Source organism: Aythya fuligula, chromosome 16 (genome assembly GCF_009819795.1).
Source record: "Aythya fuligula isolate bAytFul2 chromosome 16, bAytFul2.pri, whole genome shotgun sequence".
Taxonomy (NCBI): domain Eukaryota; kingdom Metazoa; phylum Chordata; class Aves; order Anseriformes; family Anatidae; genus Aythya; species Aythya fuligula.
The window spans coordinates 8,132,777-8,157,579 of record NC_045574.1 but is presented as its reverse complement, the minus strand read 5'-3'; positions in this window follow the sequence as shown (position 1 = coordinate 8,157,579).

The window sequence follows — 24,803 nt, the reverse complement described above, 5'->3', positions numbered from 1 at the left end:
GTTCTAGACTGTAGATCTTCATTGCTTTCATGTCACTGCTTGTTTTACAGGACTTTGTTATAGGTCTTTGAACAAATACATACAACTTGGGAGGCCTTGGTAAATAAAGGGCTGTAACAAACTGACATTTTGGATTACAGTTACTGATAAAGAATGATAACGAACTCTCTTGTACAGTTAGCATGCACAAAAATGAAAACCAGTGCAAAGCTGAAGGACTAGCAGCATTTAATGATTGTCATGACAACGAGCTATATGTTTGGCTCAAATGAAAGACCAGAAACGCTATACGGCTGCAGATTAAAAATCAAATTATATTTCTTGCAGCCACCTCTGCCAATGCCATTGGTTTATATCATCTAGAATTTTTCGGACTAAGAATTGTTACAGATCTTCAGCTCATCTGTAGAAAGTTGAAGGTCACAGTGCACTTCAACTGAAGTGTTGAACAAAAGAGGTTCAGCTGCTTCTCCAGAGGACAGATAAGAATTGTCTGTTAGCATTGAATGAATTTTTGCTGACTCCACGCAGAGTACTTGCAGTTCCGTGCCAGCCATGCCTATTTGCCAGGTGTGGGGTTAGTCCACAACAGCCTCTAGATCTCCTCTGGCAGCACTCTCATGCTGGAGAGAAACCTAAAAGTCTGTTTTCAGTTCTGGGTAAGGACCAAGGCTGAAACCTTCAAAACCTGTTGAATATCTCAGGAAATTTCTACTTGCAGCCTTGGATACAAACAAGCACGCTGTGATCTAATGCCACCTTCAATCCAAAACACGGATGGGATTTATCTTCAGAATCTGTACAGCCAAAGGAATCTTATTAAGACAGGTGGCACTAAAAGATTTCAGGCCAGCTTATACTGAAATTGTGCAAGATGATTTATGAGATGTTAATGCTATTGAATTTGAACTCTGATTCAACCTCGGACGTGAAGCAAAAGCTGATGTATATCTGAATGCTGACAGCTCTCCTACAATCTATCTACTCCCTGCACTGTCCCAGCTATTCCCTAACCCGATTTAGCCAGCAGTGATCAACAGCAGACCCAGGCAATTGAGTTGTTTTCCTCCAAATCTGACAAACTTTACTCTGACTCAGGCTGATCGTCGTTCCAAAATAGGGAAAGGGAAGGCAGCCAAGTCAAGGAAAGGAGGAGGAGGAGGAAAGGGAGGAGCTGGCAGTTTCTTTGCTTTTGGAAAGAATAGCAAAAGGAAGCTCAGATGTCGGCACATCCAAACAGAACGAGTATCCCATTTTTAATCTTTTCTTCCCCATTAAATTCAACTGTTGCACGAGTCTTGGGATAACAGTGAAGCAGAAAGAATGGGTAGGGCATTCATGTGGCATGAATGTGCAAACAGTGAATGACTACATTTTATACACGTTATATACGTTTATACCGATATACACGTATGTAGCATGCACAGCCACTGCCCATGAAGAGGATGATCAGAAATCCTTGTGGTGGGCATAGCAAAAGATCTAAAGGGGAAAAATTGACCATAAAAGCACCCCAGTCTACTTGTTTAATAGGGGAGGGACACTGCAGTCCTTATGTGATGATTTGCTCTTTCCTCACTCCCTCTGAGCACATTACAAGAGTAAATCTTCCCGCCCTCGGAGGCATTTGTATAAGAAAATGGCAGTGCCCAGCTTTGCAGTCAGTCAGCATTAAAGCTGGGACTGCTGTGAGCTGGCTGGCTGACTGGGTGTAATCTGGGAGCTATTAGCAAGAGAAATGAACCAGAAAATATCCATAATAAGCACATGACCAAAAATGAAGTATTGAAAGGAGAATCCATCCCAAAGGGAAGGCAGCCACGAAACTGTCTGCTCCTCACATGCCCTGCAGCAGGCACAGTGATTTCCTTCTGGAGTTTTATTTCCTTCTGGAGCTTTCTAGCATTAAAGACAGCAGTAGGAACACAGCACAAAGGTTTGTCATTTGGCTCTCTTCTTTCACACCTGCCACTCAGTCCCCTCCTTGTGCCTGTGTGGATGCCAGCAAGACCCCTTCCACAACCCTTTACGGATCTGCAATGTTTTTCTTGTCTGAGTGCCAAAGCATGTCTCTGTTCAGCATTCGCTTTCTATGGAGACCGATTCTTCCAAGGGGCTGGAGTGCCCTCAGGGATGCTCTATTGCACAACAGGCAGCGTGGAGGGTGTCTCTGGTTCCCTTTCTGCCCAGGGGAACACACGAAGGGTTGGCAGCTCAGCCGAGGCACACTTGCAGCAGCATTTTGGGACAGTGCCCTCCAGAAGGATGGGTGGTAAAAAGCTATAAAACTATAAAGGAAGAGAAAATTAAGAAAGGACTGTAAGGAAGGAAATATCTGAGTGGAGCAAGCACCATGTCAAGAAGGCCAGTGACAAGGTGAAGGAGCAAAGCAGTGTTTCAGATGCTGGAACTGGCGATGGAAGGAGAGTCCATGAAAACAAGCTCAAGAAGGATCTCGGAAGAGCACCCAAAGTGAAAATTCCTATTTCTCAGATGTAAATATAAACTAATCCCACTCAAACACAGCCCATGCCAGCTATTCAGCAGGAGCCCTGCCCTGATGTGCAGAGCTGCTCTCAATGCCAGGTTCAAGGGCAGGACCCTGACGTCCCCTTGGCCACGAGGGCCACTGGCAGCAGGAGGCCAGCTCGGGGCGTGCAGCACCCTCCCTGCACGGCCCCACAGAAGGGACCACTCGCTGCGGTTGTTGCTATAACAACCATAAGAAAGGGCCAGAAATAGAACATCTTCTGCCAGCAGGAGATCATATCGGCAGAGATTTCGCCCCAGCTTCTTACAGTGCGCCTGCTCCTTAAATATATAGACACGCATACATGTGTACGTCTATATATAACACATGCATGCGTATAAACGAATACGTATCCGTCTGATGAACAGAGTATGTGTAGGTGATACCTATGCAGCCATACAAGGATCACAGTCAGCGGCACATACAAGTGCGTGGCTTCAGCCATGCTGTGAGGGTGGCCGCTCAGAGCTCTGTGGCAAGCAAGGGAAGAGCTCAGGTCCTTCGCCCCTCCTCTGTCCCAGGGAAGACATTTCTGGTGGTGATGTGGCCTTGGAGCCCTGCAAAAATCTTTTCTACTCTGTCTAGAGAAAATGCACCAAGAATTCTTGCTAGCCCTCTTTTGAGCATCAGAACGGATAGAGAGGAAGGGCTGTCCTGCTTCTTTGGAAAGAACACCAAATAATTCAGATCATTCAGGTGAGAAAGTTCCCCGAGCAAGAAAGCAGCGGGGGACTACGTGGTACGGGCAGCTCCCTGGCACAGACACGATGGTTCTTGCTCAGATTTCTGGATGATGCAAGGAACCCTTACCACATCCTTTCAGCGAATATCAGCACCTTAAACCTTCTCTGCCAACTGGGGGTTTTAGACAAAGAGGCATTTATTACAGCAGTCACGTTAAAAAAGTAAACTTTTACACTTCAGTTGTCACAGCAGCAAGGCACATCTGAACTGCACTCCCCCAGCAATCCTAACAGCTGCATCCAGCCATCGCCGTCAGGGCACCCTGAAAGGAAGTGAATGCTGTGCTTCAAGCCTCTTCCAACATAAATGTCAGTCGCTGTTTTCAAATACTAGACATTGCCAGTGATAATAACACCTCTGCATTGCACCGTGCATAACGCCCAGCAGCGCTCCCCGCAGCCCCTTCCCTTGTGCCGTGCATGCTGCAGGGGCAGTGCAATGACCCACACCGTCCTCAGGCCCTTCGTGTGCAGCAGACCCCACTGCCTGCCCTCTGCCCAACTCCGCTGGAGTTCCCCAGCAAGAACATCACTGCAGAGACCTCCACGTCCTTCTGAGTAGTGTAGGAAATTTGTGTGTTCAGTTTTAGAGACAGGGAATGCAGACAGGATAATTCGCATGAGGCACGTCATACATTTGCGGTTTATTATGGAGGGAACCTTCTCCATAAAATGGATGGGGAAACTGAGGCACTGGGACATGGATATCTGAACTAAAGTCACCCAGTGACAAAACCATGAATAATTCCCAAGCCTATTGACTGCAACACTATGTTTTACACACAAGATCATATTGTTTACCAGCAAAACCCAAATCCTAGTAGAGATCATCATAATCCCAGCTAAGATTAATAACTTTCCCTTCAGAGTCCCCAGGTCTCATCGGCACTGGACAACACACTGAGATAAAGGAAGATAAAGATAAAGCTTCCCAAGTATCTGATCACATCCCTGTTATTCATTCCTGCAGCTGTTTTAATCCCACTGATTTTGGACTAAACTTCAAAATAAACACCATGGTGCTTTTTCCACCACCATTAAATGTAATTAAGAGAGCCAGCTAGTCAAAGATAAAATCCCTAGCAGAAAGTCCATAGCCATGTGAATTTTTGCTCCATTTTTTCAAAGCATTTTGTTTACTTGGCATCTTTGTTTTTCATTCATCGTAATCTTTTTATCTATATTGATTTCATTTCAAACTGTGCTCTTAATCTCAGCTAATAAATGTAGCTGTTACACCATTTCATATTCCAGTTGTCTGAGAAGTTGACACAAACAGGTTTTTAATATCTCAATTCCCATTTAAATATTTTTCAAATTATGTTTTCAGCACATTGTCATCTTGTTTACTTTATCCTGAGTCTCAATAACCGTGTATCATGACAAACACCTGTGACTACAGGCCAGCAGATATCAAGTTCAACCTGCAAAAGAGCTGATTCCCAGACATTGTGCATCTGGTTTTGAACCTGTAAGGCATCCAAATGAGGGTACAATATTGGCATGTGATGAGGTACTGTGTCCAGTTCCCCTGGATGCATACAAATGACTTATTTTTTTTATCCACAGCCACACCATTTGTGCATGCACTCCCATTAACGCTGCCTGTCAATTAAGCAACGCTTTACTGACAAATTGCATGAGAAGTCAGAATTCATGTATGTAAGGAAGACTAATGTACATGAAAAATCGAAACCCTCATCGTTCAAGCAATTGCAAGTTGCACAGAGGTTTCTTATAAACCTCTGCCTCACCTGTAAAGCCAACTGAAGTCAATGGAGCTGAAAGGATGCAAACAACAGCAAAATCTTCTTTCTATATACTCAGAGATTTTCGTCCCAAAGGTTGCAGAAGAGCTTTTCCAAGATACATAATGTGAAATAATTCAATTCATCTCCGAAATGAGACCATCTCGGAGGTGAAACCTGATAAACTTTTATAAAAGACACTTGGAATGTATGGGCAGAACATGCTGTATGTTAGCATTGCAATCAAATGTATTGCTCAGACATGGATTAATATCACAGTTCTGCCAAAAGACACGTGCATTGCCATGAGACCCTGTGTGTTTAGAACCTCAGCTTTCAGCCAGAACCAAACCAGCTCCTTGTGGCGTGGTTCAGTGTTCACTTGTGTGCAACCTATGCTTCTCTGTGTGGTGGGGCTGCAGAATCCTGCCCTTTTTTACTCCTAATCAACAGCTTCTCTTCATCAGGGGGTAGGCAAAGGGCAAAACTGAGGTGGCCACTGAGTCCTGGGGGAAAGACTAGTAAAAGAGCAGAAAGAAGCACCATCTCATTTCATACAAGAACTTTTTTTTTTTTTTTTTTTTTTTTGATGGAAATTCTGATTCTTGCAAAAAGAATTTGTTATTTGAGGGCTGAAGTGATTCCATGACATTTCAGGGGCACAAGTAGCAAAATTACAGGCTACTTGCTGGTGACCGTTTTAAACTAAACAAATCTTCTGCTGATCCCCCTAGCGAAAAATAAGCAGCCTTAAGAGGCCTCCTTTGTATGGGACAAACTTGCCCTCTGCAGTGAATGTGCTGCAACAAATTCCTTTGTAACTGACCTCAGCAGTGCCTGTCCCATGTGGGAAATTAATTCTTGTTATACTCCAGCTATCGATCCTTTACCAGGGATTACTCCTTCACACACCTTTGGGCTCACTTGGGAAGCTTAGCTCTCATTTCATATCCATGAGTGGAGATGAAAGGAAAACTGCAAAACAGCCACTTAAGGAGTTTGTATTATATATATCAAATAAGTGTGTTAAAGAAAATCTTTATTAACAAAAATCCTTTTAGAGAAATAAATATCATTGTCAAAATTTGCTATAATAGTGGGATAAATTTTCCCTGAGTAACAACAAATAGAAAACAGTGCAGGTAACCACTATTGGAGCACAGACAGCTCGCAAACTACAAGGCACAGCTTGGAACAAATCAAAAGCTTCCACAGATCAATATTAGTAGCAAGTAAAAGCCATGTCAGGTTTTGATTTTGCAAAACTATTAGTAAATCAGACCAAAAATTCTTTTCATCTAAGACCAAAGTTCAAATAAATATTCTAACATTGATTTGTCTCTAACTATCTGACTTGGAACAAAACTCCACCAGCAGAGAGGTGAACACATGAAGCCATGGAAATAAAGAAAACTCTGTAATGAAAAAAAAATTAACTCTTACCAAAATGAAAACAAAACCACAAACACAACAATTGCTCTTTGAGACCTAAATTAACACAACAATTCAAAGTCTTGTTGTATCAGTTAATTTCAGGGCACGTGGCCTTAGCTGCCTCCTGCTCTGACCCTAGACTTTAAAGCCACCCCCATGGCATTTGCCCGTGGTCTTCCCATCAGCCTTCCCGGCCCACTTTGATAAGGAATTACCCTGGCATCTCAGCAGGGCCAAGCATCAGCGTGGGTGAATGCTACCGCATCCCGTGCATGTTCTGTACATACAAAATACCCAGTGGAAGTGCCACTTGCCCAGGCTAACATTTGACTGAAATTTTGAATATAGACACATGGTGAAATGGGTGTATATATATATGGAGGTGGGAGCAATGCACTTACACAGAGACTATGCAAGGCTAACCAGGCTCCAACCCTCACAGCCATCCCCAGTACAGCTATCACAAACCTGCATGCAAGACGTGTACTATGCGGTAAGTGGCTCTTTGTTCATGGCCTGCTGTGACTCAGATTTTATATCCCTTTCTAAATCATCTCTAATGATTTCATCTCTAATGATTTCCTTTGAAGACATTTTTACCCTAAAAAAAAAAAAAAAATCATTTCTGATGTAAAATAGCATTCTGAGCTGATCCATACTTTGTCTAAGAGAAAGAATCAAATCAAGAAGGAAACACTTACTTCTGTAACACAAATCTATAACAGCAAAAGTCGGCTGTAATTTAATTAGCAGCTATTGAAGATTAGAAGATTTGTGATTCCTTCACTAGAGAGAGATTTTTAGAACCAATTAACACAAAACGAGATGTGAAGCCTTGAAATTCAGAGAGAACGAAGGTGGGAAGTAGACATGAAAAGACAGATACAGGAACTGGAAACAAAAAAGTTTTCTAATTTTTAATCACAATTCTCCTTGCTTGGGGCAAGACACGCTACTGCTATAAGCAGGTAAGTGCCTAAAGTTGGGCCATAGCTTGCTCAGCTGCTGAACATAATTCCTGCTCTCAGCATCCCTCCGTTTACAGCAAAGTTGCTTACTCATTAAAACAAAACAAAACAAAACAAAACCACACATATATTGTTAGCAGGATTGCCTTTTACTGGGTCACGAACTTTTATTTGTTGCATCTAATCAACACAGAGAAAGAAAATGGTTTTGTCTTGACTGGAATAGCATGGGAAGTAATATATCAGCAAAGCACAGAAGCCAAAGACAGTCCACTTACTGCTGCTGCATCTGATTGTTTGCTTTATGGTTTAATAGTGTAAATGGAAAGACAGCTTAAATGTTAGCATATCTGACAAGATGGTAAATTCAAAACAATAAGGAAGGAAATAAAATGATTCATGTGGAATTTAGATCTATCTCAAAATATGCCAGCCACCAGATGTCACGAAGCCTGCAAGCGATGATGCACTGAAGCGAGAGAAGGGCAAGGCTCTGGCAATAGCACCCAAATGCAGAGCGCGGCAGGAAAATTTTCCTATAAACCTCCATAAATCTCAGAGTCTTGGAACGAGCGGAATAAAACACACTTAAGACAAAACAAACAGATTTTCTCTGCAGTCATCTACCTCAAAGTGGAAGTAATGTGTTCAAAAGCAGCATCCTGAGCACCAGAGAAAATACGGGCCACCTGTACACCACAAAGAGCATTTAAAGATATATAGGGCCAATCTGATCTGCCATAAGCACAGACAAGGTCAAATGCTTACCATCACTCACAAATTTTCAGAGACACAGCCAGTTATTTAAACTGCTAGCAACACAAATTCCCAAGCATTTATTTTTATTCATGTATATAGAGAGAAAGATGGTCATCTGCAAGCTCACTGTAGCCTTCATGCAGCGTTTGAATCCCTACGTGAAAGCCACAATTTAGTCTAATTAGAAAGGAATCTTTCTGTTGGCCTTGCCAGACCCATTATTGGATACTTAGGGAATCACACAAAATATGTACAAACCAATTTCCATCACGTTCTGATGCTAATAGCAAGCTAGCCTTAAGAAATGATACTCAGTAAAGAACTTAAAGCCTGATTCTTAATATTAGTTCCACAAAAAGCATTTGAAATCTTAAACTGAAGCAAAGGTTAAATCTCACCATATACCATAATAGTTCTGTTTCACACACTGTAAAAAGAATGTGCATTTCCCCAACCAAAATAGCACCGTAAATCAAGAATATCTACTGAGAAAAAGATGTCAATAGGTATGAAGCAGAAAGAAAAAGTGATTACTAACATTCTGCAATCCAAAGAAAAATTCATTCGGAGCAATAAATAACTTCACTTTTGTTAATACAAGCTGCTACTGCTGTTGTGTGACTACAGCAATCTCCAAGAACTGCAACAATATGAAAAAAAAAAAGAAAGAATGAATTTGCTCAAGGAAGTAGCAATTTATAACCTCTGATAACGCTTCCTACACTTGATTGCTTTTATTTACTACTTTTCTATTTTAAAAATTAAATACTGGACTATAGAGCTATCTGGTGCCTGTGCCAAAACTCTGTATATGGTATGGCAGATGTGAAAGGTCAGCATTTATACTGCTGTATTGCACAGCCCATTAATCATTGGTCTCTGCTGTCACCTAATCCCACTGCAGAATGTTGTTGTTGTACGAAGTGCTTGGAAATTAATAAAAGATGAACAGAGTAATTTGTTTTATCTATCTGAAAACTATATAGAGGCTTAATGCGTTTTGCACTGTGGTAAGCCAGACAAGGATACCTATCTCTGCTACTAATCTGAAACCCAGCCTTACAGGATAAACTATTCTAAGCAAACCAGAAGACACGGATCATTATGAGCTCCCTAGTTTAGGAGGAAATGAGCTGTCCTGCACCTTCACTGCATTACCTGTGAGCATGTTCACAGGGCTGAGCTGGGCCAGAGCCAAGGGCTGCGGCACACCCCGCTCAGCGCAGCAGGATGCAAAATCCTGGGGTTCCTTTATAGCTCGGGCTGGTCACAGTGGCACTGAAGGCGATTCAAGAGAGTCAACCGAGGAACAAAGCCAGGAGGAAGGAACTGGAATTGCTTACTCCAGCAGCACCAAACTCTTAGATCTGATTAAGTGAATGTTTTCTCTAATGCACAAGACCCAAACCCAAGGTAGATAAAATATAGTTATGCTACAGGATTACCAAATTCTGAAACCTACAGGCAAAAGGGTTGGGATTTAAATTCACAATAATCAGGGCTAAAGCCTTAAACACTGCCCCCACACAGTGCATAAATGGCCCTTTAATTACCAGCACTTGGGTAGTACAAGTGACATGGTCAATGCCAGGTCATGCTTCCTCTGCTCTCATTAGCCGGGAGATGCGAGCCCCAGAAGGTGCAGTGACCACAGCTAATTTAGTCAAAAGTAAGGCAGCAAAGCATGAAAACAGGCATTTAACCTATGCAGGAAGGAGCTCGAGTGAAAAACTGTATTAAAGACCTTTGAACATGTGTTCTGCAGAGAAGAGCACCACTCCGTTGGACACAGGGTTGGTTTGCAGCAACCCAGGAGCTCTGGGAAGCATTGCAACCAAAACTGGGTGCCTGGGCTGTGATGCCAAAATAGGGTGCCCGGGCTGTGATGCAGCAGGATGTTTGTTAACAGCAGAGCCTTTGTCTGGGGATGCAGCAGAGTGACTTCAAAATGTTAGGGTAAAAGTTGTTGTAATCAGATTAATCAAATTAAACATCAACACTAAAAACTTAATAAAAGAGAGAGTAAGACTGATTTTCCACCTTTTTGACCTTGAGTTGTTAGTGAAGCACAAATGCCCTTAGCAAGAAATGTGCCTGCTTGGCGGAAGCCCGAGAGTCTGCAGTTGCACCTGCGTAACTGCCACATTGGTCCTGTTTATTTTATTCTGACTGAGGATGCAGCAAGGGAAATATAGGGCTTTGAATCCGAAGCAGCTTGTGACATATAGAAAGGAAACAGAAGTGATTTTTTCAGTCAGATCACCCACTATGTCCAAAATAACAATCCACCCTATCCACTCTGACAAAATAACACATAATAGAACTAAAACTGGGCTGAGAAAAATAGTCTGTTAAGCTTCCCATTCCTCTGAGGGCTGACGTCTATTTTTAACATGGAGAACTGAAGTTACATACGCCCCATCGAAGCTGCCTCGCTGCAGCCAATTGAGAGAAGCAGCCTGCAAAGCATTAATAATTCATCTGATTTAGTTTAGCTGGCATATTTCAGCAACCAAACTGCACCAAATCCTCCTGCATGGAAAGAGAGGGAACATTTCGGAACAAGCTCTCCTCTCTCACTGTGTTTTTTTCTTATGTCTTTCTTTCCCATGCACTTATTGGTGATGAAAAGCCTTCACAGGCAGTCTTGGAGGAAAAAAAAAAAAAAAAAAAAGTCTCCACATAGCACTGGAGTGGGAAAAGCAGAGACACTGGTAAGAAAAGATTTCCATGTCAACAACAAACCTCCAATCCAATCTATTTCTGGTGAAAGACAGATCATTCTGTGCTCCTTGACAGTCGTTTTGAGAAGTTATCCCTGGCATGGCAAGAATAACAAAGACCTTTGTCTGCCAGCTGTACCTTTACATTGCATCCAAGACCAGGCTCTTTTTCCATTCAGTCTTAAAGCCAAACAAAACTTGGACATAACTTGCATGCAAAACATCCCTCTTTTTTTTTTTTTTTTTTTTTGGTCCATGTTTTTTGAGCCATGTACAGCTTCAAAAGGAAAGCCTCTGTTGCCTTGCCACACCAGCACTTCACCAACTCTTCAGCATACCGAATCCTGCATTTATGTCCATTCATTTCACTTTTAAAATGTTTTCTAGAAAATGGGAGTGAATTAAAACAGTGTCTGTCTCTAGGTTTATTCACTGTATTGATTGCTCTGGAGATGAGTGGGAGTAATTATTCTGAAAAGGTTCACTCTGAAGAGTGAACATGGAGGGTGCTAAATGTATTCAAAGTGGTGAATAACACACAGCTGAAAGTGAGAAAAAGACGCAATTATGAATGAATGAAGAGGAAAGCACACAAAGGACAGGGGTCTGAAACAGTAATTTCTGCTGACCAGTACCTCATAAAGGGGAAGCTGAGAAGGTCCTAAATAGAGATTTCACACTTGTGAGCAAGCAGATGTGTTTGAGAAGGGCCAACTTTATCTCTAGACATCCCCACCACAGCCTCCTATGGAGGAGGGGCCGGTGTCTTCAAGAATCGCGTGGATGGGCAGGAGGCAGGATTTACTGCCTGATGGGGTTTGTCCCAGGTTAGTAGTGGTATTTAGCACTATCAGGTTTCACAACTTCTTACAACTAACAAGAGTCCTGTGAGATTTACTATTACTTTTAATAATACTGGTAAAAGTGTTTGTCAAAAACTGAGAAAAATGGATCATAATCCAAGGACATTAATCATCCAAGCACCTGGGGACAGAAAGTTCTGCAAAAGAAAGGACGCAATGTCTGACAATACGCCTCCAAAAAGAAGTGCCCAGTCTGAGACAGGCTGGGATTTCATTGACAAGAGCTGCTTGCACCTCACAAATAAATGGGTTAGGGCTTTGTGTGTGCTTCCTGCTCGGTGCTTTCTTAGCTCTGAGCTTTTTGTAATTGCTCTTTTAATAAACATATGGCTTGCTTAGCACTTGAAAAAAATAAAATAGGCCCCTCTGGCATGAATTTGTTTGCAAGTTTTCATTTTCATGAAACACAAACCCCAGGTACTTTGTATTCATAAAAATTGAACACCTTTACCATGTTGAACTTTGCCCTCACATGGAGGAGATCATTTAGTCATTACTGAATCATCTTTCAGTAATTAAGTCTCTTCTACATAGCAGTTATTCATCTGAGTAGGTCTTAAAATATTACAGAAAGAGCATTAGAGACCACTTTTAGAAAAGCCATTGACTAAAGAAAAAAAGAACAGAAGACCATTTGTCCTTCCCAGTTTGTTGTTCTGGCCCCAGTCACACACAGCCCCTAGGTAGTACTGGATTAAACATGGATTGGATCGGAAATATTAACTCACCCACGCAGAGTAGGAGCCTTCTCTTTTTTCAGAAACTTCAACATTTTACCAGAGTGCTCATTTCCTTACATTTTGCAACTGTTTGTGCCATGCTAATCAAAAGTGAAAAGCTGTATCTGTCATACCCAGATTTGTCATCACGTGAATATTTTGCCAACAAATCTTAGAGGGGTGGGAATTTTGTTGCTGTCCAAATGAATTTATCAAGTTGCCTAGGTTAGCCCATTGTGAGGCATTCTGTGCCTCGGAGCGCAAACAAAAAGAAAGTTATATACAAGAGAAAAAAGGACCAATCTAATCAACTACAGAGGTCCTGTAAGTGTTCCAGCACCAAATTTCCCTTGGAAGCGTGGCATAGATCAGTACCCCCTGGGCACCCACCAGCTGACTGCTGCACTGACGATGGAGCCGGCCTTCAGCAAAGAGCAGAACATGCTGGAGCAGGCAGCACAGAAGCACAGTTTGCACTTGGAATTGCAGTAATTTTCCTTCTCAAAGTTCCCTCTTGCACACAATCCAGTGCTGCATTACAGACACCGCAGTGAAAAGCAGAGAAAGCCTCACCAGCAGCAACACCTTATCCCCAGAAGGCCTCTGTCCTCAAGAAGAACGTAGTGAAGGTCGTCATCGGACTGCAGCTCCCGACCAGGCTGCTCTCAGGGGAAGCAGCAACAAGTGCTGTGGACGTGCTCAGGGCTCAGGCACAAGCCTGGAATCACAAACTCTGGAGGCAGCATCCCCGTGGGAGCCATGCTCAGGTGCCTCGACCTTTACATACTGGTTCCCCATCACTGGCAACCCACAACTCAGCATATTTCCTCTCATGGGGAGCAGTCTTTCAAGTGTTATCCTTCTGCTTGACTGCTGTGATTACGCAAAGGAATTATAAAATAGAGCTACCAGCTCTGGCTCACTTATTTAGTGAATAATCCTCCATCTTCTGGTAAGCCAAGAAAGAGAAGCAGCAAAATAGTGTAACGAAATGGCATGACCACAGGAAAAAAATCAGGGTAGCTTTCCTATGGATAGCTGAAAATGGCATTAATTTCCTACCTGGAACAGGGATGATGTATTGGTTGAATACAAAACCAATTTCTTTATCAAAAGTTTGCATGCACAGTCCCTACAGAGCTCCTTTAGCAAGAACCTCAATAGGGCAAAGTAAAGAAAGATGAGATCTCTTCATTCTCTGCCACTTGTAGAGCAGTGATTAATCCCCCCTTTTCTTTCTCCTTTGCCATCCCCATCTCTGCAGGAGGAACTCCTGGTTAGTCAGCCAGCTATCATAAAGCACGGATCCCCAAGAACAGGGTTTGTGTCAAAGTATCATTAATTCCTGCATCCTTACTCCAGAAATGCTTTTCCCTTTAAGACAGCTGCTTAATTTAGCATGTACAACAGCTCGAAAACAGGACGGCGGTGGCTGTTTTGAGAAACCTGACAGCAGCTCTCTAAAATATCACAAGGACCTCGTACTTGCTGTGACCTTTTGCTGCTGGATTATGATGAGGAACAAGACTACACTTCAAAGGCCTATCAAAAGCAGCACCACTGGGAGATGGCTGGCCTTCTTCAGCACTGTTCCCCAGAGAGGAAGCATAACTCAGGTGAGCAGTCATTAAGGTGTGTGTGCCTAGCGGTTCCCCAAACACGCCTCGTAGAAGGAGCTTGTCTTGTTTTTGTCACCATAAATTTCCAACAGGACGGGAAGGCCTTGCAATGGGAGCAGGTACTACATCAGGAGAAGGTCATTTTCATTTAATGACTGACACACTGGCTCTGATACCTCACATTTTTGCATCTTGCATCAGGCTCTGCAACTGCATAATGCCACCTCTGCTGCACGGGGTTCTTCTGCCACGTAGCAGGAAATCACCTCGTTAGGGGGAAGCAGCACAGGATTGCATCCACATCCAGATTTAAGAACTTATACATCCTTATCTAAATTTAAAGAATTTATCGCTTCTCATAGGAAGATTTAATTTTCAAGAAAAGAAAATACTTTCAAAAATACTTCAACATTTGCGCTACGAAATATATGCCTTGATTTGGAAATTCTGTGCTCCCATTTACTTTGCCACATTGAATTTCCTGAGCGACCATTTACTCCACTATAGATCTTCCTCTTAGAGGGTGGATGCTGGACAGCAACACTTCAGAGGCCCATCAGTATGCTCCCAGAAGAACGTCCTTTCCATAGGGAGCAATATGTAAGGAAGTCAACGGAAGCATCAAATGGGCAAATGCGGTAGCATATACAAAATAAACTGGTTCAACTCAGAGCCAAAATATTTTTCATTTCCTATCAAAAAATCAACATGATCTGGAGGAAACTTACGTGGGAAAAAAATATCTAGGAAGTCTAACACTTCTCAAAAAACAATTAGTATTCAATTTTAACAGTCCTTGTACTTTATCCCATCTGCAGTCCTGCATGACTCCAACCAGATTTTGAAAAATATAAGCATCATCTTGTTCTTTAGTTGTAGCAACCTATTCACAATGTTAAAACTAGCACATTCTCAAATTTCTTTTCACCTTTTGCCACCTGCAGTGATTCATCCCTACCTTTTTCCTTCCCCTTCCCTGAGGACTCATTTAATCATCCCTGCAGGATGGATTCATGGCTATTGGATCAAGCACCCTAAGTCTAACAAAGGAGGCTCCTCCTAGACACGGCTGGAGGAACTGGATACCCCATGCAAAAGAATATGCAAGTTTTAGTTCTCTGTTATCCAAAATATTCCAGACAGCCCAGGGACCAGCCCTTTACTGCAGGCATTCGCTGTCATATTCATGCTTCCTTCAGCATACCTTTCACTAAAAAAAAAAGTATCTTTTGTTGATTTAGTCTCTTTTTCAATGCCCTTTGCTTGTGGGCACACACCTGCAAAGGGCAGCAGGGACACACAAACTGCACCTGGCACTGACCCCTGAGGGTTTGAGTGCTGTAAAAGTAACATGCCCATAAGGCATGGACAGCCTTTTTTTTTTTTTTTTTTTAAAAAAACAAAATAGGTATTTAGCCAGCTTTTATGTCCATGTAGTCTAGGATTCTAGTGTAAGACATCATTATGTAACCAGAGCAGAAATTTCCCATATGCCAAGGAGAAGTTGGAAAAGTTCTCCTCCCCGCCCCGAAAGCTTGCTGTAGGTCAGATTGCCCTCTGGAACAAGAGATTCACAACAAGACAGTTTTCCTGCAAAGAGACAGCCAGTTCTGATCACATCTCATCTGGTTAGGACCGGAAAGCCAAATAAAGTGCAAATCGCCAGCTGACCCAAACAATCCTGCAGGTACGTCACACGCCGTGTTTGCTGCCTGTGCTCACTTGTTTGTCCCCTGCCCTCGCGGCTCTCGCAGCGAACAGACGCACAAACGCTTCCCGCTGGTGCCAGAGGACAGCCTTATCCCTGGGCAGGAGGCATTTATCAGGAAAATAAATTCAGTTAACACCAGGGGACTCATTTTGCTTTTGAGCTCATAATTCAGGCTTCTTGATTTTGCTTGTTTCTGCAATTCCAGATATATAGAGGCCTGTATTAAAAAGTTGCCTGGCACAAAGCCTGCATCATTTGCCTACTCCTCAATGCCAAATGCTCCTGCTTTTAGCATCTTCTTCCAGGATTCTCAGAGCACGCAGCCATCTGCAGAGCTCCCCTCCACCCCCAATTTTCAATTATTTCGCCGGCTAAGCAGCAGTTACTCTACCACTGAGCTGCAATTCCCATGAGACTCCGCAGCTCTCCTTCAATCTGACTGTATTTCTAGCTGAGCATCTTTCCTGTTTTGTGAAATTATTCTGATCAGCCAAATATAACCGGTGTCGTGTAACTTCGCAATTCCTGGACAAAGCTGTTTAGAGTCCTGCAGCTTACATCCTTCAAGCCTTATGAATAAATTATAGCTCCCTGCATCAAAATATTCCAGTGAACTGACAAAAAAGCTCCCCGCCCAGAAGCTTTGGTTTTTAACAGCTCTTTTCAAGACAGCAGAATTTCTAACCAGGAGACTTCCAGAGGTCTGAAATCTGCACTAACAGTGAAGAGAGTCCCAGACCCGGCAGGCTGAACACGCCTTTCTAAACACTGTCACTCCAGTTTAGCAGCATCCGAGAAGTCTACTTAATTATTCTTCACACATTTCCCAGATGAAATAAGGGGAATGGGTAATCCCTACGCATTTACAGGATACTGCTTGCTGGCTGGTGGGGCTTTCAACCTGTTCAGGAGGCCAGGGCAGCTCCCATTCACTACCCCAAATCCCCACTGCCCAGCAGTAACGTGGGTCATGCTCAGGGCTCCCTGATCCTTATTTCCCCTCTACCTCGCCCTTCTGTTTTAGGGTCTCCACTCTCCTTGCACAAGTACTTATGGAAACATAAAATCAGTTTCTTCATAAGATAAGCAGAAAATAATATTTGAGGAAGAAGATTTGCTATTTTTATCTTCATTTTCTGTTCCTGCATTTTCTAAAGAACTGTGCTCACATGGACAGATTTCTCGTAGCAATTTTTAATCACTTGAGGAAGAAAAACTCTCTCTAGCTTCTGCTGTACCTTGATTGTTGCTACCACAGACACTCATTTATGATTCTGCCAGCTCTGTATGCAGACGAGGCAGAACATCATTCAGAAAAAGGCCACACTTACGAACATTAAGCCAGCCTAAACGCTGCCACTGAAAGCAACAGTCCCAGCCCTCCCCAGCCGCCCACTCCCTCCACAGCTCCGTGCCAACGCAGGCGTTCGTACAGCTGCCTAAGGAGTAAGTGCATCCGAGGAGCAACCTGGCAGACCTACAGAATTATTGTTCAGCTGGCTGTCTCCTGGCCCAGGCCGGCAGCGCCACTGAGCTTAGGGCACAAAGGGAGGAAGGGCAGCAAGCGGCACCAAGCCCCCAGGTGTGCTGCCGTGGGCGCTGCGCCCACCCACTGCTCGCAGACACCAGTGGGAGAGGTCAGGAGCTGCGTAACCGTGTGTGTCAGCTCGTCAGGAGGGGAAAAGGCAGTTTGCTGCCACTCAAAATCTGAAAGGAATTTTAAGATGTGAAGGACTCCGATTACAGCAGCTGGGTCTTGGCTGGGACACAGCCGTGTTGCGAAGTCCGAGCATTGCTTCAGTGCCTTCCAGGACGTAGAAACCGGATCCCACAGCTAGGCACAACTCCTGACTGAAGGGCAATGTCAAAGCCATCACTTCCCACGGTTCTGACTTCGTGCACAGAGTAAACAGCACATAAATGTACAGGAAAATACTCCTCTTGTGTGAGCCAGCTGGTTGCCAGTACCAGTGGCTTGAGTTTTTCAGGAACTAGCACATTTCCACTGCAGCGCTGGCATGACATTTCTTTGATCAACAAGCGCTGCTGTCACTGCCCCTTTTCACTCACATTCTCATAACAGGACACAACACAAAGCAGCTCCACATAATAAAGTTACCAGAAGAACTACAGCCCGCTCTGCCTCTGAAGCCCTGCACCCAGAGCACACCAGGCCTGTCACTGAGCACAATGTCCTGGATTTACTCCTTTTTAATTGAAACAACTCTGGTGGTCATTTTTATAGTCAGGCCATTTTTATGGTCTCCCCTTCAAGTCATTTGAGCAGCTGTTACACTTCTTTGGTTGCCTTTGTTCTGTTTTTCATTTATGCAGGTTTGTAGCTGGTGTTTGCTTTGGATTATTATTATTTTTTAATTTATTGAGCTTGCTTACCCTCCCATATTCATGTGACATCATCACAGGAATCACAGAGAGGACTGCAGCTGTGAACGTGATCAAATCCACCACTGAGCCTTAATAGCGGTCATAATCCTGAGGCACAGAAAATGCCAGTGCCTGTTAGCTGCAGCCCTAACTCTGACCTTCCTTGCACCACACACCTCATTATCAAGATCAGCCTTGATCTCCCTCCAAGTTCAAAGAGATGAGCCCATTTGGATAACCCCTAACACCGTACCAGTAAAGATGGGCTCATGTTCAATTAGAAAGGGAAAAATCAGGCCTTTTGGCATGGGTGCTGTTTTGAATTGCCAAAGTGAACTTGAAAGCATGCTAGCTTAGAGTTACCAATTCACACAAAACGAATCCAGTCCTTTGTCCATCCTGCATACCCCCTTAGACTAAAAGTGTTTGAGATCATACATCCTGCTGTAATCACTTCTGTTGGTTTAACTCAACTGTAGCTACTGAGCTTTGTGCTGTTCGCTGAGTTTGATATTTCCCCGTGCAGTTCAGTCGTTCTTCCACGCAAGCTCCTCTGGCTGCAGCATGCAAGCTGCTTGCCAAAGATGCCAATAAACAAAACAGCAGCAACAAGCCCTGAGCATAGAGCGAGGCTGTTTGTACAGACAAAGTGACAGGAACATATATCTGAGACTGCTTAGCTGCTGTGACAATTGCCTAGCCTGTATTTTAAATGCACTGCTGTAAAGTTAGCGTTAATCCTATTTATATAAAGTGATCTTGTTCAGCTACTGAGCACTCTTCTCCCTTTCCATGGATGTACATGGAACCACAGAAAGTGATGAAACCTATAATTCACCATGGTGACATCCACTGGTGTTCTGACAGTGCTGAAGTAGTTGCTGTTTGCATGGGGTTTTTGTTTTGTTTTTAAATTTCATATTATGCAAAATGTATATTCTTAGTTGCCTGTTAAATGAGAGAAAGGAAGACTTGTGATGTAGGATTTATTTTTTTTCCCTTTAAAAATTTTCAAATCAGCCTTTCCTATTTCTCTACCTACACAAAAGCAAAGACTTGAACAGCAAACACTGGATGAATCCCTTCAAGGTCTGAAGAAATGCAGGTATTTCCATACTAAAAAGTAAGATGTCATCAGAAGGGGGAACCAACAGTAAAAGCTGCTTTGAACGTGAAATGGAATACATCAAAACATGAATGAGAGCAGCAGAAGATGTATTCTGTGCACAGACATCAATTTACAGCACGTTAACCTCCAGAGAAGTGGCTTCTGCTCCTGGAGAACTCAGCACGCTGCCCCTGCACCCTGACGTGCTGTAACTTCGGAAATGCAGGAGACTTAATTCTCTCTGAATTTCACAAAAGCCATCTTGCTTCGACTAAAAAGGCATTGCAACCATTTGAAGAAACAAGGCTTCCCTTGTATGTTTTTAAAGTTGTCTCTTGTACCCTTCACAAAGAACCTGTAACTGATGATCAAAACTTAAAAGGACAGTTCAAATACATTTGCCACGTGTATTAACTGGACTTCAGTTCAATGGTAAGATGTCTCAGAGTACGTAGGATAACTCTTGGAGAGCAAAAGTTTCTGCGACATTACCCACACTTACTCCCTTTGTTGTGGGGATTCTGATAATCTGCTGCACTACAAACGCTAGTGCGGACAGATAGGCACATTGCTTGTTTCCAGTTCAAAGTTGTCTTCTTGTCTATTTGGCAAATGACCAATTTATAGAGAATGAGAAAAACGGAGAAATTAAAACAAGCAAAAGCATTACACTTAAAATCAATTTCAATTTAGGTATGGCCCCTCTGCTGAGAAGCAGACATGTTCTTACAAAGCAGCCCACTAATCACAGAAATAAATAAGTTTTAGAGACAAGTTTTTCCTGACACCAGAATAATATGTCAAGTGCTGGAATTTAATTCCCATTTCCAATATGTTTGAAAACTGAGCAGATTTCCATTTCTGCAGGTAACCATTAGTTAGGTGCAGTTCCATCCTACCTTCACGAGCACATAGCCTTCTGCTGACAAGAATGACCGCAAAAAAATAAAACACACTGCCTGGAAACCGCTTAGCTGCTGTTAAGCAGCCGTTCTGGCATTATTTTGTAATCTCAAACTTGCATCATTATACCCAACATTACATGCAGTATAAGATAGGTGTGTTTTATTTAACCCAAAGTGTTATATAATGACCAGCAACTTTTCAAAGCCTAATTTTGTATCTTCTTAGCTTTCAGCAGAGTCCATTCCACTAAAGAAATTACTACGCACACACGAGCATTTACATTAAGGTTGTTTTTTGTTTTTTTTTTTTAAAGCTGTGGGAACATTAAGTATTCCCACACCCTCTCTTATTGCCTCTCCTTTAATATAGTTTCTCTCTTGCTCTGCTTACAGAAGTGAATGGAAGCACACTGGTGGGCTGGGGAGTTGGGGGACAGAGGGACACGTGCAGGGGGCTGCATAGAAACAGGCTAAAAGCAGGACATGACGGAATAGTTTGCAGATACCTTTGTCTGATGAATCTGTTGTTCATTTGTGAGCCTTTCTGCCAATTGTTCCATTTTCTGTAAATTGACTATAAGGTAGTGCTTATCCTGGTTTCTCTCCTGCCTTATTTACAAATGTTATTTGTTCCAGAGCTTTGTGCCTGGCCACTTCGAATACCTAAGATTACTACTATTGTTTCAGAAGAGAAGCTCTTCAGACAGAGAGAGGAAAGCAGACAGACACTGATGGCAAGAGTAATGAGGGATATAAATTCAGCCATCTCCAGATATTGTGACTCGCATTGCGGGAGAATAGTGTTCTTACTAAAAATACCCACTACTTAATAGTATAAAAACAACCAAAAAAAAAAACAAGTAGCCACATTCACATTAGCATTTCTGTCTGAACACACATTCAGAAAGGCAAACAACTTCATATGCCTGTTAGTTTGGGGGTGCTTTGCTATCTCAATTAATTTAATATAGTCATCTAATAAAAAGATGATTTGCTTTAAGTACAATTATATTATACTTTAAGTACAATTATATTCTGTCCACAGACCTTAACAGAACAGGTTTAAGAGTTTGCTCTGCTGTCTGTGATGATAAAGGCAGAAGTTTCTGCAACTTCATGGGGGATGCAACTGAGTCGAGGCTGATCCCTTGGGAAGATTATGCCTGAAAACTTCTCACTGTAGAGTTTGCAATGCTTCCTTTACAATATGACATTATACAGTGTGCTGTATAATTTATAATAGTCTCATAACTTCCCCCTCTATCATTACAAGTATTCATTCTCTGCAGTTCAGATCCAAAAACCTCACCATTAATATTTTTGTATCTTCAGTATCATGGGTTGTGTATTTGTCTCACAGCTCTAGGGACAGTATCATCCCAGCTCCTCTAATGCTCTTCACCAAACCGATTTAAATTCTACCAGTAAAATGAAAATAGTTGAACTTGTCTGCTTTCAGAAGGGATTTCTGAGAGAAGAATGGAAGCATATTATGACAATATATGAAAATACCACAAAAACAAAAGGCTCTTCGAGTACTTACAGACTTTTATGCCCTCTAGGAATTGGTAGATAATAGTCATATGTCATAAATGTTAACAGAAGATGCCTACAGAGGCAAACATTAATATCTGAAGCAAAGAAATGAGTATTCATTATCACTTGCAATTAACATTTTAATTCATTAACCTAAAAAACGACAAAACTAAACTGTATTTCCAGGTTTAAAAAGGTTTAATAAAGAGGATTGATTACCTGATGTTCTTAATGTTTTGACAAAACTCTTTTTGGAACAAAATGCAGAATTATTTCTTGCATGATGAAAATGCATTTTTCCTTGGTCCAAATTCCCTTCCTTACAGAGACTTTTCCTGGACAATGACTTACACTCGCCTATTCCAAGTTTGGGATCAGTCATTATACCATGATCATTGCAATGGAGCTACTTAAGACAAACGTGGAAATCCAGATACAAATTTAAGTTATCACATGATTTGAATTCAATTCTCTACTTCCCCATTCCCATCTTTTTTCATCCAGGTCATTCTGACAAGCCATTTCATGCTAAGGCAGTACAAAACACCCCTGAGCACCAATTCCTTCCCCTCACAGGCTGAAGCTTCATGAGGTTGTAACCAAAGGGTAAGAGAACATCAAAGTTCTGTGAAAGCTCTGTGACTGATTCCAGTCTGAGGCTTGAAACAGCATCCTCTTACGAAGTCCCTGTTCCGTGCCCTCTCTGTTGAGTCAAGATAAGTTATGTCTAGACAGTAACAACCAAATATCTGTCCAGGAGCTCATTGCAGATCTCCAAAGAGTCTTCCCAGCTCACTGCAATGCTTCACTGCCCTGGCCGATGGCTGGTATTTTCTCAAATCTCATCTAAATCCTCCCTCACCTCAAATAAAACCAAGTAACTGTTGTCCTGCTCCCTCCTGAATTAAACCACTCGTGTTTACATTGCTGTTTGCTAACATACTGTACTTGAATCCAAATCCAGCTGGAAAATGAAAGAAACTAGAATTTAAACTCTATCCCTTCCCACGTCTTTATTAATGTTTAGAGGAAAAAATATTGCTGGAAGGTACAAGCATTTTTTCATGAGTAACTCACCAGTCTAGCAAATGGCTGCAGTCCTAGCCAGTCCCAGCTGGAACTAATCTGAGCCTTGCCTGAGGTTCAGGAGGATCCTTTAACTATCTTGAAATTACTCCTGCCTGTCTGTAGATTGTGGCTCCAACACAGAAAACATACCTCCTGAGTCTTGCTTCTATAGTATCAAGCCCAAATTGTGTTAGCATTTAGCAGTAATGTTTCTGCTTTTAAGCACAGGATACTGTGAGACCTTTTGCATGAAACAAAGGAAAAAGGTATCAGGAATTAGTATGTAAGACATTCAGATTTCACACCTATTGTAGAGAACAGCAGATAGTAAAAATAAATAAATAAATAAAAATGAATTAAATAAGTAATTTACTCATAGGATAGGAAATACTGTAATGAATCAGAGCATTCAGAAAAAATCAGGCTGAAGTTGCTGTGCACTGGGGTTTGAAACTTGCAGTGAATAAAGGCATGAAGTGTTCTGGAGAGCAATGCAAAAGTTTTATTCAAGTTTCTGTTAAAATAGTTGGTGATATTTGGCAAATAAACCCACAGAGCTCTGAATATTAGAGAGACAGAAGTTATTTATGGCCGGCAAAAAGTGCAAAATACCAGACCATATTACTTTGCAACAGAGGCAGGCTATGCCAGATGTTTCATGGCAGTATATATTTTCAGCCCTTAATTAAAAGAAAGAAAAACAAGAACAAGAAGTCCCAAGTCACAATCATTACAAAGCTTTGGAGGAAAAAACTAAATCAAGTCTCTTACCATCCTCCAGGGACTTAAATTAAGTGCCCAATAAAATGGGCAGTTAACCATATAAGCATAGATCTCTTCACCGCTTTAATTAAATGTGACTCATCTAAGTCACAATTTTCTTGGAAACTTCAGGTACATTCTTCTCAAGGGGGAAAAGCCCCAGGACATGGAATAGGATGAAAATTAGTTAACTAAAAAGTTGCACTCTGGAGGTACAGTGTGCAGATAGATTCAATATATTACAAGGAACAAAAACAGAATTTGCAAAATGATGTGTCATGCTTTGTGACACTTGATGCACATTTCCTTCCCCCTTCAACAGGAAGGCAATAGGAAGAAGCTGCAGAGCACGGTATTTCAAGGGAATGGCAAATTTATAATTATACAAATGAACACTGAAGAACAATCTTCAGAAAGGAATAATATATTCCTATTTCTCCATATCCGGTGGAACAAGACTATCCCTTAAAGATGTGCCCAACCTCCCAGGAACAGAGGGCAGAAAAAGAGCAGAGCTTTCGTGGTCAGGAGATGCTCTGTACTGAGCCCACTCCTGCTTAAAGGTGAGCAGCGACTGTCCCAAATCCTGTCGTATGCCAGTTAAGAGTGGTGTGGTCCAAGTCTGGAGAGCTGATTGAGCTGAAGCAACTCACAGGAAGTTCATAGGAAACTGGGACATTTTGGAAAGTTTTAACTCTGGTTGTGAATAAAACCTGAAGTTTTAGAAACTTTCCACCAAAACACACTAAAGGACACATTTCAGGAAGAGCAAAACTCTGTTCCAAGAAGAAACCCAGGCAGCAACACCTGCTGCAGACCAGCTGCACCGCCACAGCTCTGGGAAACTTCCCGGGCTGCTCCCAAAGCGGTGAGCCCAGGAGGGGACCCTGGGTCCCCCGGGGGCTCTGGGCACCCAGGAGCAGCCCCACAGCAGGACGGCAGCTGCCAGGGACTGGGCTGCACTGCAGAAAGCTGCGACAACCTTTGTGTTAGAAAAGTCCAAAACAGGCAAAGGCCAAGTGTGAGTGCCTCTCAAGCTAGCTCGTGTGTGCGCACATCTGCTCCAGCTGGAACTAAGGCTGGAGACTGGTGAACCCATGTGGGTGAAGTAAGAAGAGATTTAACTTGTCCCTTTAACTGAGTCCAACCCCAAATCCTGCCAAGGATTCAAAACACTTCCAGTTAAGTGTTTTTCCATGCGACACGTGACATGCAGTTCCAG